The sequence below is a fragment of the Lipophrys pholis genome (genome assembly GCF_963383615.2).
Source record: "Lipophrys pholis genome assembly, chromosome: 18".
Taxonomy (NCBI): Eukaryota; Metazoa; Chordata; class Actinopteri; order Blenniiformes; family Blenniidae; genus Lipophrys; species Lipophrys pholis.
The window spans coordinates 5,747,449-5,760,782 of NC_137646.1; positions in this window are offsets into that span (position 1 = coordinate 5,747,449).

A 13,334-nucleotide genomic window follows, 5' to 3' on the forward strand; every position below is an offset into this window, starting at 1 on the left:
TTGTTTTCAGGAGGATTTTGCAGTAAAAACATTGAAGATTTAAACTTGGATCTTTGGAAAGTGTGTTTCTTTGACCTCAACTCCCTCCTTCATTTCAACTCAAATCACTGGACTCATTCAACCTTTACACCACGAGTCTCCTCATCAATGTTACTCAGGAACTGTAATCTTTTTTTCATACTTTATTTTTATTATTGAAAGTTTTAATAAACTGAGAGAAAGTATCAAACTACTAATAAATAATAATTTTGCAAAAATCAAAGTCAAAAAGGATCAAAGTCAAGAAAGGAATTTGGTCACTTTGATATGTTGCATTCTTTTATGACATCATCAAACAGAGTTAGCAGATAGAACCACCAGGGTGTCTGCAAGTTCTGAATACACAGACACTTTGAAACTTACATGGTGATTTCATTTAAATGCAACTTATTTACAGCAACCCACTGATTGTCAGAATAGTTGATTATTCTTTTGTTCTCTGGAGGATTTTGCAGTAAAAACACTGAAGATTGAAACTTGGATCACTTGTAGGTAGCAGGTCACTGTGTCTGGTTCTTCTTCTGGTGGTCCCTGATGGTTCCTGGTTCTTCTGGATTAGTTCTGTGATTGGCCGGTTAGCTCAGCTGGTCAGAGTGTGGTGCAACTAATAAAAGGTCTTGGGTACAATCCCCAAACTGTCTGTAGAACTGACTGCGTAAAATTATATCTGTGGAGTTCAGATTTCTGAACTCTGTAATGAAAGAGTAACTTTTTTTTTTTTACATGAGGAACTCATTAGAAAGAAACTTGTGGACATTGAACAGTGTGAGAGTCCAAACTCCTTTGTGGTCACATCTTGTTGTAGTTTCAATCTCTTCAAGAAATTTGGGTCATGCAGTGAAAAGAGACAATATATTACATAAATGTCCTGTGTACAATAAATACAAATTAAAACTTAACATACCGAGCAGAACATAGTTCATTCTAGATCCTTTCACTCTGAAAGCTAATGGCAGAGATCATGAATGCATCAGTAACTAATAAAACATGCCTAAACCCCAGAACCTGAACACACCTACCATACATTTGGCAGAGTACCAATCCTACACTGTTCCCACAGGACTGGGGATTTTTGCTGGGATTCACTCCCAAATGATGAGGCTTAAATTTCTTTTCCCCATTTATTTTTCAGGTGAAAAACCTGGAACACACAGTGTAAATATGCATTCATTCAATATTCGTTTTTAAATAAAGTAGAACAATATCAAACAGTAAAAGTTCAGTTATATATTAAATAAGTACATTTCTATTATATATATATACATATACATATTATATACACACACACAGATTTCATTGATATACTTCACAATAAATAGGTAAATATTTACAATGAAACTATTATTTCAATATTTTTAATTACTATACATAATACAAATAAATACAATACAAATCGTATATATAATACTTCATGTATTTTGAATTCAATAATCTAACCAACAATCATGACTTCCTTCTCATTTAGGTTGAGATATCAATTGAATTCATTTGTACATTTATTTTCATTGCACGTTTTATTTAATAATACCACTTTACCAGTTAAAGTAAACACAAATTTAGCCAACTGAGGGTAAACCACAACGTGAACAGCTGTATTTAAAAAAGTCCCACATTTCCGGACGCACTTAAACGCACCTCACAGTCCAAACTCAGCGTGAAAGTGAAAGTAAACAATCGCCTCTTACCGGCAGTCATCTTCAGTTTTATTTGAGTGGGTACCCGTTCCTGCACGTCCATCAGCCACGCTGAAGCACTTCAGCGCTTCCTCAGCTCACTTCTTTGGCTCTGGCTTTCACACACGCCACAGCTGATGACATTGAGTTGAACCTGAAGCACTTCCTCCTCTCTGATTAAGACAGCTGGAGCACCGCTGCTGCTTCCGTGAGGGGAGGGCTGTGTGGCTGTGCAGCTGCGTAGCACTCTTCCTTGTTCACCGCAACAATGTGATTTGTTAACAAGTGAAACAGGAAATGGTCTGTAAGGTGCAGTACAGCATGGCTCCGCCCCCTCCACAATGTGACAGGGTCTCAGTTATTTGGTGTATAACTAGTCCTGCACTGCTGGAGCACAGACACAAAAAGCTCACCAGGAACAGGTTGCTAGGACTTTTGTTAGCGATTCAGAAGACTGCTTCCAAACAATAATGTCAAATGTCCCGTACAAAGCCGATGGGAGAGGTTCCTTATGGAAGAGATGAAAGGAGATTAAAGGAGAATAAAGGGGATCAGCATATGTTGCCATGGAGATGCTGAGAACAAAGTAGAGGTAGGCACACACTATTTCATCTGGAATCTTCTTGTTTTAAGCACCTAAGGTATTTTAAACACCTCAGGTGAGAACTGAGCAGTGTTGCCACATTTATCTTAAAGTAATCTGATTACTGATTACTAGTTACTCATTTAAAAGTAACTAGTTACTTTACTGATTACTTGTTTTTTCAAGTAACTAAATTAGATTATAAGTAACTTTTACTTACTTTCAGCATCTGCCGACAAGACACCCCCACCGTCTCGAGATAAAAATGACAACTGTTTTTCTAAAAACTCAGTTCTGATCACTGCCTGGCCTCCTGCTGATCCATATTTAACCTTTGACCTTCATTCTTTGTTGTATTTATATCTGACTCACGCTTTTATTATCACATTTTTACTATTACTGCTATTTATCAGTACCAAGTTGTAGTCTGTTGTTGCACTATTCATCTATTTATTTATTTGCACTACCTGCCTACCTGCTCTATGTGACCGCTTCACCCTCTCACCAACTCTTTCATACTTATCCTGTTTGAAATAAATGGTTCAATCAGGAAGCAGGAATTCGACAGGATCCCCATTCTGAGCAGAGTGGTGCAGTGGAGCAGAGAGCCGTCTGCCGTCTCTTTGAGAAGGTAAAGATGGTGTTGAGGTCATGAGGTCACCTTCAATGACTGGGAGGAAGTGGATCTGTGTGCTCTGCTCTGCATCATATGCATGGATTCTCTTCATCCAGCCATTCCAGTTGGAGTGTGGGAACTCGGGATGGTGGGCTTTGATCAGCCACCCCGCTGCCCAGAGTGAGGAGTGACTGCTCATGAGCCAGGCAGGAGGAGAGAAACATGAAGCTGTTTAATCCTGTCTGTTTCCTGATGGCAAATGGAAGAATGTTGACTTCAGCTCCTCTCAGGATCTTAGCTTTGTCCATTTAGTTGGCAGATTTTCATGTTTCTCTTACTATTGACAGTTTGACTCTTATTTTCCAGCAGGAGACAAAAAGTGTCCGGTCACAGTTTGGTTCAGTTTCACTCAGTGACAGTGAGAATCACTCAAACTGTGGGGGAAGGGTTCATGGAGCACTGAAGGTGGAACGCTTCACATTTCCTGGCTGGAATGAGCTGAAGTTTAAGCACTGGTGGTTCAGTGGTAGAATTCTCTCCTGCCACTCAGGAGGGTTCGATTCCCGGCCAATTGATGCAATAGATCTTTTCTTCACCCTCCTCCTGTGTGAGCTTTCACAACCCAGGCTCATGTTAACGAGTCGGTTTGGACCCCATTTACATCACAAGGTTCCAAGTGACAACAACTTGTCTGTTGAAGAAAAGTGTTACTTTTACACAACAGCAGCAGAAACACTGACAACAATGGAGTTTCTACAATGTGAGCCAGCCACAGTGAGCAGTGGTCGTCTCATGTGTAGGATATTACAGTGAACCTTCCATGACCACAGAACAAGTAGCCTGGCTAGCTCAGTCGGTAGAGCATGAGACTCTTAATCTCAGGGTCGTGGGTTCGAGCCCCATGTTGGGCGGAGCTCTGTTTTCAGACAGTGGTGTCCTCAAGGACAGAAGACTTGGGATCTGATCAGGTACAAGTCTCACAATTGAGAGGTCACCACTGTGGGTCCAGCATGATCTTTGACCCCAGAGCTTCACAGTGTCACCAACTCCTTCATACCGTATCACTTTGCTCTTCATTTTAATTTGAAAAAAAAAAAAAAAAAAGAATGCTCTTTCACTATTTCCACTTGGGTGTGAGAGATGTGTGGCATCAGCCGTGGCTGCATGTCATTGACCTTCTCTCCTTTGTTTCCCACTCTGCTTAACTTTTTAACCTTTATCTGACCAGGTTTGAGCTCATTATTGGTAAAATCTATGGAGCTGTCCATGGTGCTGAAGTAGTGCAAATTGGGCCGCACAACTCAATATAATCCACACTCTCTCTGTTCTGCCTTCTGTCTCAGTTTCCATTATTATTCTCTTATTGGCAGCGGTCAACTTCAGGTCAGATCCAGATCAGGGGCCTCATTTATAAAACGTAGCGTAGGATTCCTACTAGAAATGGCATGCGCCTAAAAGCTGAAAATGGCATGCGCCCAAACATTTTAATCAATAATACCGTGCGTACGCACATCTGCACGCACTTTTCTTTTATGAATCACAATCCATCTGGAAGGTGGTGCAGCTCATATCCCCGCCCTCAACACGCCCACTTCCTACCAGAAATGGTCAATGCAAAGGGCCTCGTCAAAAGTTTTGCATCTCATTCAGCCTGTTAATCGCCGGCATTTGATGCTAAATCCTGACAGGAAAGACAAAGAAAAAGAAGTTTACGGAGAGAGAAAAAGTGATGGAGGAGGTGGAGGTCAGGAGATGATGTTATTTGGTGTCACAGTAGTGGAATCACTAATAAATGGAGAAAAAAACGATCGGCAGCACGTCATCACCGCTGGAAATAGTGTGAGAGTCACAGAGAGAACAGTGACTGTAGAGGTGGAGAAGAAGAATCTGATGTGAAGGTGGAGATCAGAGGAGAGTGACATCATGGGGTCAGAGGAGAGTGACATCATGGAGGCCAGAGGAGGGTGACATCATGGGGTCAGAGGAGAGTGACATCATGGAGGAGAGTGACATCATGAGGTCAGAGGAGAGTGACATCATGGGGTCAGAGGAGAGTGACATCATGGGGTCAGAGGAGAGTGACATCATGGAGGCCAGAGGAGGGTGACATCATGGGGTCAGAGGAGAGTGACATCATGGAGGTCAGAGGAGATTGACATCATGGGGTCAGAGGAGAGTGACATCATGGAGGAGAGTGACATCATGAGGTCAGAGGAGAGTGACATCATGGGGTCAAAGGAGAGTGACATCATGGGGTCAGAGGAGAGTGACATCATGGGGTCAGCACCAGAGCTCACCTCTGGACACCAAACAGCCTCCATGGCTGTGAGGGTCAGCGTGTGTCAGAGTGTCGGAGAGACATTTAGGTGGAGACACAGCGGACCGATAAAGTTCAGTTTCATCTGTTTATTAAATATGTAAATTAAATATATGAACAGGGACTCTAAAAAGGCTCAGTGGACTTTATGTTTTATCCTCAGTCACTCTAGAGGTGGAGGCGGAGGGTGGAGGAGGTTGTTCTGTCTCCAGCAGCAGTGCGTCCCGAGCGGATGACCGCACCGCGAGCAGCTTTTATCAGGATTTACAGCCATAAAGTAGAAATATACTAAACTGTATCACATATCACATATGTATAATAATAATAAAATAAGCAATATAAAACCTATAATTTCTTGATTTCACACATTGGTAAATCATCTCAATTGCAGTTTGTTTTTTGCATGAGACTTTCCCAGAGACTCACTTTAGTTGTTCCCGTGTACATACAGTTTAGTATATTTGTACCTTCTGGCTGTAAATCCTAATACAAGCAGCTGGAACAGAACAGACGTCCCCAGAGCCTAAAGACAGACAGACAGTCAGTGTCCTCCAGACACTGCAGCTTTACTCACAGCTGTCTCCGCACTATTTATGTGCTTACTCTGAAATTAAACTGATTGTTACACACTTTGTCACGATTAATAATCAATCAGTTCCTCTGAATCATTTGAAGAGGGAAGTTTGACATATGAACATGGTGCTGCTGATTCAGTATCAACGTTCCACTAAAGAAACACGTAGAACACTGCAGCTCGGCTGTTCATGATTACGTGGATCTGTAAGTCTGATATTTGAAGATAATAAATGTTTGAGATGAATCTGGCTTCAATTCTCCACCTCACCATCAGCGCTGCAGGTTCCCCGTCTCCAAAATGTGTGTGTGCAAGGTTTAAAATTTGCGTACCGGTACGCACATTCTCATGCAAAGTTTATTTTTTTAAATCACAAACTTTGCCTGGGAAGTGGCGTACGCATCTTTCAGGACCTGTTTTGTGCTTCAGCCAGCTTTATAGATGAGCCCCAGATCTGTAATGTGATTAGTTAACAAGTGAAAGAGCCAATAGGCTGTAAGGACCCACTACAAGTCCCTGCCCCCTCAGCGCCCTCCCTGGGATTATGAAAACTAGTGAATGAGTGGTATTTAATGAAACCATCCACTGCATTGGCCAGGAAACGGACCCGGGGCTCCAGCGTTGCAGGAAAGAAGTGGACCACTGAACCACCACCTCACATGTCAGCACATTCCAGCCACCAAAGCTCATCTGGTCCCACTGCTGTTCTCAGTGAACCCCTCCCCCGCAGTCTGAGTGACACTCAGCTGTGGTGACACAAGAAGAGATGCTACGTTTGGCTACGACCCTGACAGACAGCATGCAGAGCAACATCTCCTCCTTAGTATAGTGGAGAGTATCCCCGCCCATCACGTGGGAGCTGGGGGTTCAATTCCCTGATGGGGAGTGCAGGTCTTTAGTTTACTGACTGAAGACTCCCAGTCACTTCGAAACACGAAGACACAAAAGCAGGAATGAGAAGCTCCAAATCGTTCCATGAGACCATATTCCTAAGTTTAGATCTTTTCCTGAGTTGAAAGAAGCAGTTCCTGGTCAGCTGCTTCCAGTGCTGCACTAATACAGGTCTTTGTCAAAGAGAACTCCCAAGGTTCTAAGACTTGGCTTAGCAGACGGGCCTCAGTCACCCAGGTACTGTTTAATCCCAGGGATTGAATCATCAGGGGCAATAACCAGTGTTTCTGTTTGGTCTGCATTGAGCTGCAGAGAGTTATCGCTGAGTCATCGTTTTATTTCCTCCAGACAATGGAGCAAGTTTAGCTTCATGATCTCAATCCTGCACCTCCTTCTGCGCCTCCTCCTGCACACATCCTGCGCCTCCTCCTGCAACTCCTCTTGCACATTTCTGCATCTCCTCCTGTGCCTACTTCTGCACAATTATGCACCTCCTCCTGCACAATCCTGTGCCTCATCCTTCGCCTCCTCTTGCACCTCATCCTGCACCTCCTCCTGTGCCTCCTCCTCCACCTCCTTCTGCACCTCGTCCTGTTCCTCCACCTCTTCCTGTACCTAAACTGTGCCTCTTGCACCTCATCCTGCGCCTCCTCCTTGAGTCTCCTCCTGCACAATTATGCACCTCCTTCTTGGCCTCCTCCTGCACACATCCTGCAGCTCCTTATGCAACTCCTCCTGCACACATCATGCGCCTCCTCCTGCAACTCCTCCAGCAACTCCTCCAGCAGAATCTTTAGCCTCCTCCTGCGCCGCCTCCTGCGTTTCCTCCTGAAACTCCTCCTATGCAATCCTGCACCTCAAACTGCACCTCCTCCTGTGTCTCCTCCTCCTGCACCTCCTCCTCAATCTCTTCCTGCACACATCCTGCATTTCCTCCTTGCGCCTCCTCCTTGCACCTCCTCCTGCACAAGTATGCACCTCCTTCTTTGCCTCCTCCTGCACACATCCTGCAACTCCTTGTGCAACTCCCCCTGCACACATCATGCATCTCCTCCTGCGCCTCCTCCTGCAACTCATTCAGCAGAATCCTTCACCTCCTCCTGCGCAGATCCTGCACCTCCTCCTGCGCCTCCTCCTGCACACATCCTGCGCCTCCTCCTGCAACTCCTCTTGCACATTTCTGCATCTCCTCCTGTGCCTACTTCTGCACAATTATGCACCTCCTCCTGCACAATCCTGTGCCTCATCCTTCGCCTCCTCTTGCACCTCATCCTGCACCTCCTCCTGTGCCTCCTCCTCCACCTCCTTCTGCACCTCGTCCTGTTCCTCCACCTCTTCCTGTACCTAAACTGTGCCTCTTGCACCTCATCCTGCGCCTCCTCCTTGAGTCTCCTCCTGCACAATTATGCACCTCCTTCTTGGCCTCCTCCTGCACACATCCTGCAGCTCCTTATGCAACTCCTCCTGCACACATCATGCGCCTCCTCCTGCAACTCCTCCAGCAACTCCTCCAGCAGAATCTTTAGCCTCCTCCTGCGCCGCCTCCTGCGTTTCCTCCTGAAACTCCTCCTATGCAATCCTGCACCTCAAACTGCACCTCCTCCTGTGTCTCCTCCTCCTGCACCTCCTCCTCAATCTCTTCCTGCACACATCCTGCATTTCCTCCTTGCGCCTCCTCCTTGCACCTCCTCCTGCACAAGTATGCACCTCCTTCTTTGCCTCCTCCTGCACACATCCTGCAACTCCTTGTGCAACTCCCCCTGCACACATCATGCATCTCCTCCTGCGCCTCCTCCTGCAACTCATTCAGCAGAATCCTTCACCTCCTCCTGCGCAGATCCTGCACCTCCTCCTGCGCCTCCTCCTGCACACATCCTGCAGCTCCTTATGCAACTCCTCCTGCACACATCATGCGCCTCCTCCTGCAACTCCTCCAGCAACTCCTCCGGCAACTCATTCAGCAGAATCCTTCACCTCCTCCTACGCAGATCCTGCACCTCCTCCTGTGCCTCCTCCTCCTGCACCTCCTCCTGTGCCTCCCCCTGTGCCTCCCCCTGCACATCCTTCTGCGCCTCCACCTGCGCCTCCTCTTGCACTTCCTCTTGCGCATCATCCTGCGCCTCCTCCTGTACATCCATCTGCGCCTCCTCCTGCACCTCCTCCGGGGCCTCCTCCTCTGCCTCTTCCTCCACCTCCTTCTGCACCTCGTCCTGTGCCTCCACCTCTTCCTGTACCTAAACTGTGCCTCTTGCACCTCATCCTGCGCCTCCTCCTTGCGCCTCCTCCTGCACAATTATGTGCCTCCTTCTTTGCCTCCTCCTGCACACATCCTGCAGCTCCTTATGCAACTCCTCCTGCGCAGATCCTGCACCTCCTTCTGCGCCTCCTCCTGCAAATCCTCCTGCGCAGATCCTGCACCTCCTCCTGCACCTCCTCCTGAAACTCCTCCTGCGCAATCCTGCACCTACAACTGCACCTCCTCCTCCTGCACCTTCAACTGCACCTCCTCCTGTGCCTCTGCCACCTGCACCTCCTCCTTCGCCTCCTCCTCAGTCTCTTCCTTCACACATTCTGCGCCTCCTCCTTGCGCCTCCTCCTGCACAATTATGCGCATCCTTCTTTGCCTCCTCCTGCACACATCCTGCAGCTCCTTGTGCAACTCCCCCTACACACATCATGCGTCTCCTCCTGCGCCTCCTTCTGCAACTCATCCAGCAGAATCCTTCACCTCCTCCTGCGCCTGCTCCTGAAACTCCTCCTGCGCAATCCTGCACCTCCAACTGCACCTCCTCCTGTGCCTCCTCCTCCTGCACCTCCTCCTGAGCCTCCTCTTCCATCTCTTCCTGCACACATCCTGTGCCTCCTCCTGCACCTCCTCCTGTGCCTCCCCCTGCACCTCCCCCTGCATATCCTTCTGCACCTCCTACTGTGCCTCCTCCTGCACCTCCTCCTGCATATCCTTCTGCATCTCCTACTGTGCCTCCTCCTGCACCTCCTCCTGCACACATAATGCGACTCCACCTGCACCTCTTCCTGCGCCTCCTCCTGCACATCCTTCTGCGCCTCCTCCTGCGCCTCCTCCTGCGCCTCCTCCTGAGCCTCCTCCTGCAGCTCCGCATGTGCCTCCTTCTTCGCCGCCTCCTCAACCTCCTCTTGCGCCTCCAACTGCGCCTCCTCCTGCACACATCCTGTACCTCCTCCTGCGCCTCCTGCACCTCCAGATGCAGATCATCCAGCGCCTATTCCAGCAGCTCCCCTTGCACACATGCTGCGCCTCCTCCTCCACCTCCTCCATCACCTCCTCCTGTGCCTCCTTCTGCTCCTCCTCCTCCTCCATCTCCTCCTGCACCTCCTCCTGCACCTCCTCCTGGGCCTCCTTCTGTGCCTCCTCCTCCACCTCCTCCTGCATCTTCTTCTGCACCTCCTTCTGCGCCTCCTTCTGCGCCTCCTCCTGCAACTCCTCCTGCGCCTCCTCCTGCAGCTCCTCATGTGCCTCCTTCTTCGCCGCCTCCTCCACCTCCTCTTGCGCCTCCAACTGCGCCTCCTCCTGCACACATCCTGTAACTCCTCCTGCGCCTCCTGCACCTCCAGATGCAGATCATCCAGCGCCTATTCCAGCAGCTCCCCTTGCACACATCCTGCGCCTCCTCCTGTGCCTCCTCCTCCACCTCCTCCATCACCTCCTCCTGTGCCTCCTTCTGCTCCTCCTCCTCCTCCATCTCCTCCTGCACCTCCTCCTGCACCTCCTCCTGGGCCTCCTTCTGTGCCTCCTCCTCCACCTCCTCCTGCATCTTCTTCTGCACCTCCTTCTGCGCCTCCTCCTGGAACTCCTCCTGCGCCTCCTCCTGAGCCTCCTCCTCCAGCTCCTCATGTGCCTCCTTCTTTGCCGCCTCATCCACCTCCTCTTGCGCCTCCAACTGCGCCTCCTCCTGCACACATCCTGTACCTCCTCCTATGCCTCCTGCACCTCCAGATGCAGATCATCCAGCGCCTATTCCAGCAGCTCCCCTTGCACACATCCTGCGCCTCCTCCTGTGCCTCCTCCTGCACCTCCTCCATCACCTCCTCCTGTGCCTCCTTCTGCTCCTCCTCCTCCTCCATCTCCTCCTGCACCTCCTCCTGCACCTCCTCCTGGGCCTCCTTCTGTGCCTCCTCCTCCACCTCCTCCTGCATCTTCTTCTGCACCTCCTCCTGCCCGTCCTCCTGCACCTTCCCTTGTACCTCCTCTTAAACATACATACATACATACATTCAGAAGTAGTATAATATACTGATATATCTGAGCAGAGTGGAGCAGTGGAAGCCTGCTGGGCCCAGAACCCAGAGCTCCATGGAGCAATATTTCTTACTTCAATTTGATCTCCACTCTCTCTCTGTCAGCAACAACATTTCACATACAAATCCAGCTTTTATACATTTTACACCTCACGTGGGTTTGAGGGAATCACATCCAGAACAGGATGGAACATAGGAGCCATCTTGGATGGGTCTACTGTCCGTTACAGAGATCTGGAACCTTTTGCATGACCAATCTGATTCTAGACAGACCTGAAAGCTAAAGGAACAAATCATAATGCTAAAGTCTGAGTCAAAATGAAAGACTTGCTGAAGTGCTTCAGTTTGGTTCAATCAGTTATAAAGACACAAACTGGACATTACAATGAGGTTTCTCTGATAAAAAAAAGTCCATGAGGTGAAGAGCAGAGATCAGCCAAGCCTCCAACACAAAGTCTCAGTCTCTTTTGAAATTTAACACAAAGAGATCCTAGTTGATGACCAAAGTTCAAACCATTTGTAGGAGAGGGTCAAGGTAACTTCAAGGGCTCATCTGGGAATTGAACCTAGGACCTCTGACACCCAAAGTGAGAATCATACTCCGAGACCAACGAGCCGACGTGGTCAAGAAGCTAAAGGACTAAACTGATTGTCATAAATAAGGTATGCGATCAAGACTCCTGACAGCCTTGACAGAGCTCCTGGAATGACCACATCCTGACAAAAGTAAATGAAAACATTAGTCATGGCCGACCTTGAAGAAATGAAACTGAAGGTTCAACTGCTATTGGAGGATTTGTAACTTTATGGTCCATTTGACCTGAAGCAGTTTTCAGGTTTGTGAGTGAGTTCTGTCAGAGCCTCTGAAGCTTGTGTGTCTCCATCAGGATTCATTTTAATACATGGCTTACTGCCATGAGGACAAGTTCTCTTTGACATTTAAAATGGAGACGGGTCTGATCTGCTGTGTTAGCATTGGTGCTTCAGTGGTAGAGTTGTCCCCTGCCACGCTGGAGGCCTGGGTTTGATTCCCAAGTCAATGCAACTAATAATTACAATACAGCCATTTATAATTGTGGTGCCTTGCACATGCAGTGTGAGCAATCCACCACAACAATCCCTTAACTCCATCAGGAAAGTGAACCCCAGTCTCCTGGTTCAAAGATAGATCCTAAAGTACTGGCAATGAAGTGTTTTTTAGATGTTTTTTGAAGAGACAGCACCATCTAGTGGCTTCAGAAAATAAAGACAGTGGTTTATGATGCTTTATTTGGCCAGTATGGGGATTGAACCCATGGCCTTGGTGTTATTAGCACCACACTCTGACCAACTGAGCTAACCGGCCCACATTGGTGAAAACATCTACTTTCTTTCTTCAAATATTTGTGTTGAATGTGATTTGAAATGTTTTCTATACAAGAGCAAAACAAGATGTGAAACATACAAAGAAACCATCAGTCATTCATCCAAATCTTCTGCATCATGGATCAACCAGCAGCAGGAAACTAGTCAAGACTTTGTCTTCATGGGACAGCTTCATTGTTGACAGCTTTTTAATCACATTTCAATGATTTTGCTGCATATTTGGCTTTATTTATTGTGTTTTAAGTTGCTGTGATCTTAACCAGAAGTGTTTTTATTGTTTAGTGTTTCTTACATGCAGTGGTTTTATTTCCCATTGCCCCTGAAGGCAACACACACACTCACCACTAGACCACAGATGAACACACAATCATGTCCATACTCCACTTCTGGGTTAACTTTAGTGTTCGTTCCAAAACGTAACGTAACAATCCTGAAAATATCTCTACTTCTAGTGGCGGCGTTCTCCTCCTTTCCTGAAGTACTTTATGTTTCACTCCAGGAGTTCTGATCCATTTGCAGCTTTATTTGCTTTTTAATTGCTCATAGTGGAGGATGATGATTTCTACATCATTTGGAAATCACTTTAATTTGAAAAAAAACCCCTCTTATTTTCCCTTTGATAGTCACTTTGATTTAAAAAAAAATATATATAACATTTTCCAGGTGATGTTTGATTTAATTTGAAAAAAAAATCCTATTTTCACTGTAATTTAAAAAAAATAAAATAAAACCTCCTATCCTCCAATAGAGATCACTGAAGAATTCAAACCCATCATCCAGGACAAAGCAACACTGTTGCTGCAACAAAATCCAGGAAGGATTGCTGCAGAAAATGAGCGACTCTGTTAATGAGTCACTTTGTGAGATTCTACAATATTAATTCATGGTACAATAGAAACACTGTGATCAGTCAGTTTCACTTTATTCCAGCACAGACATTTCAGGCAGAGCTTCCTCACTGCTCTTCCTTTACTTGATATTTTCATTGAGTTCTTTTGAGG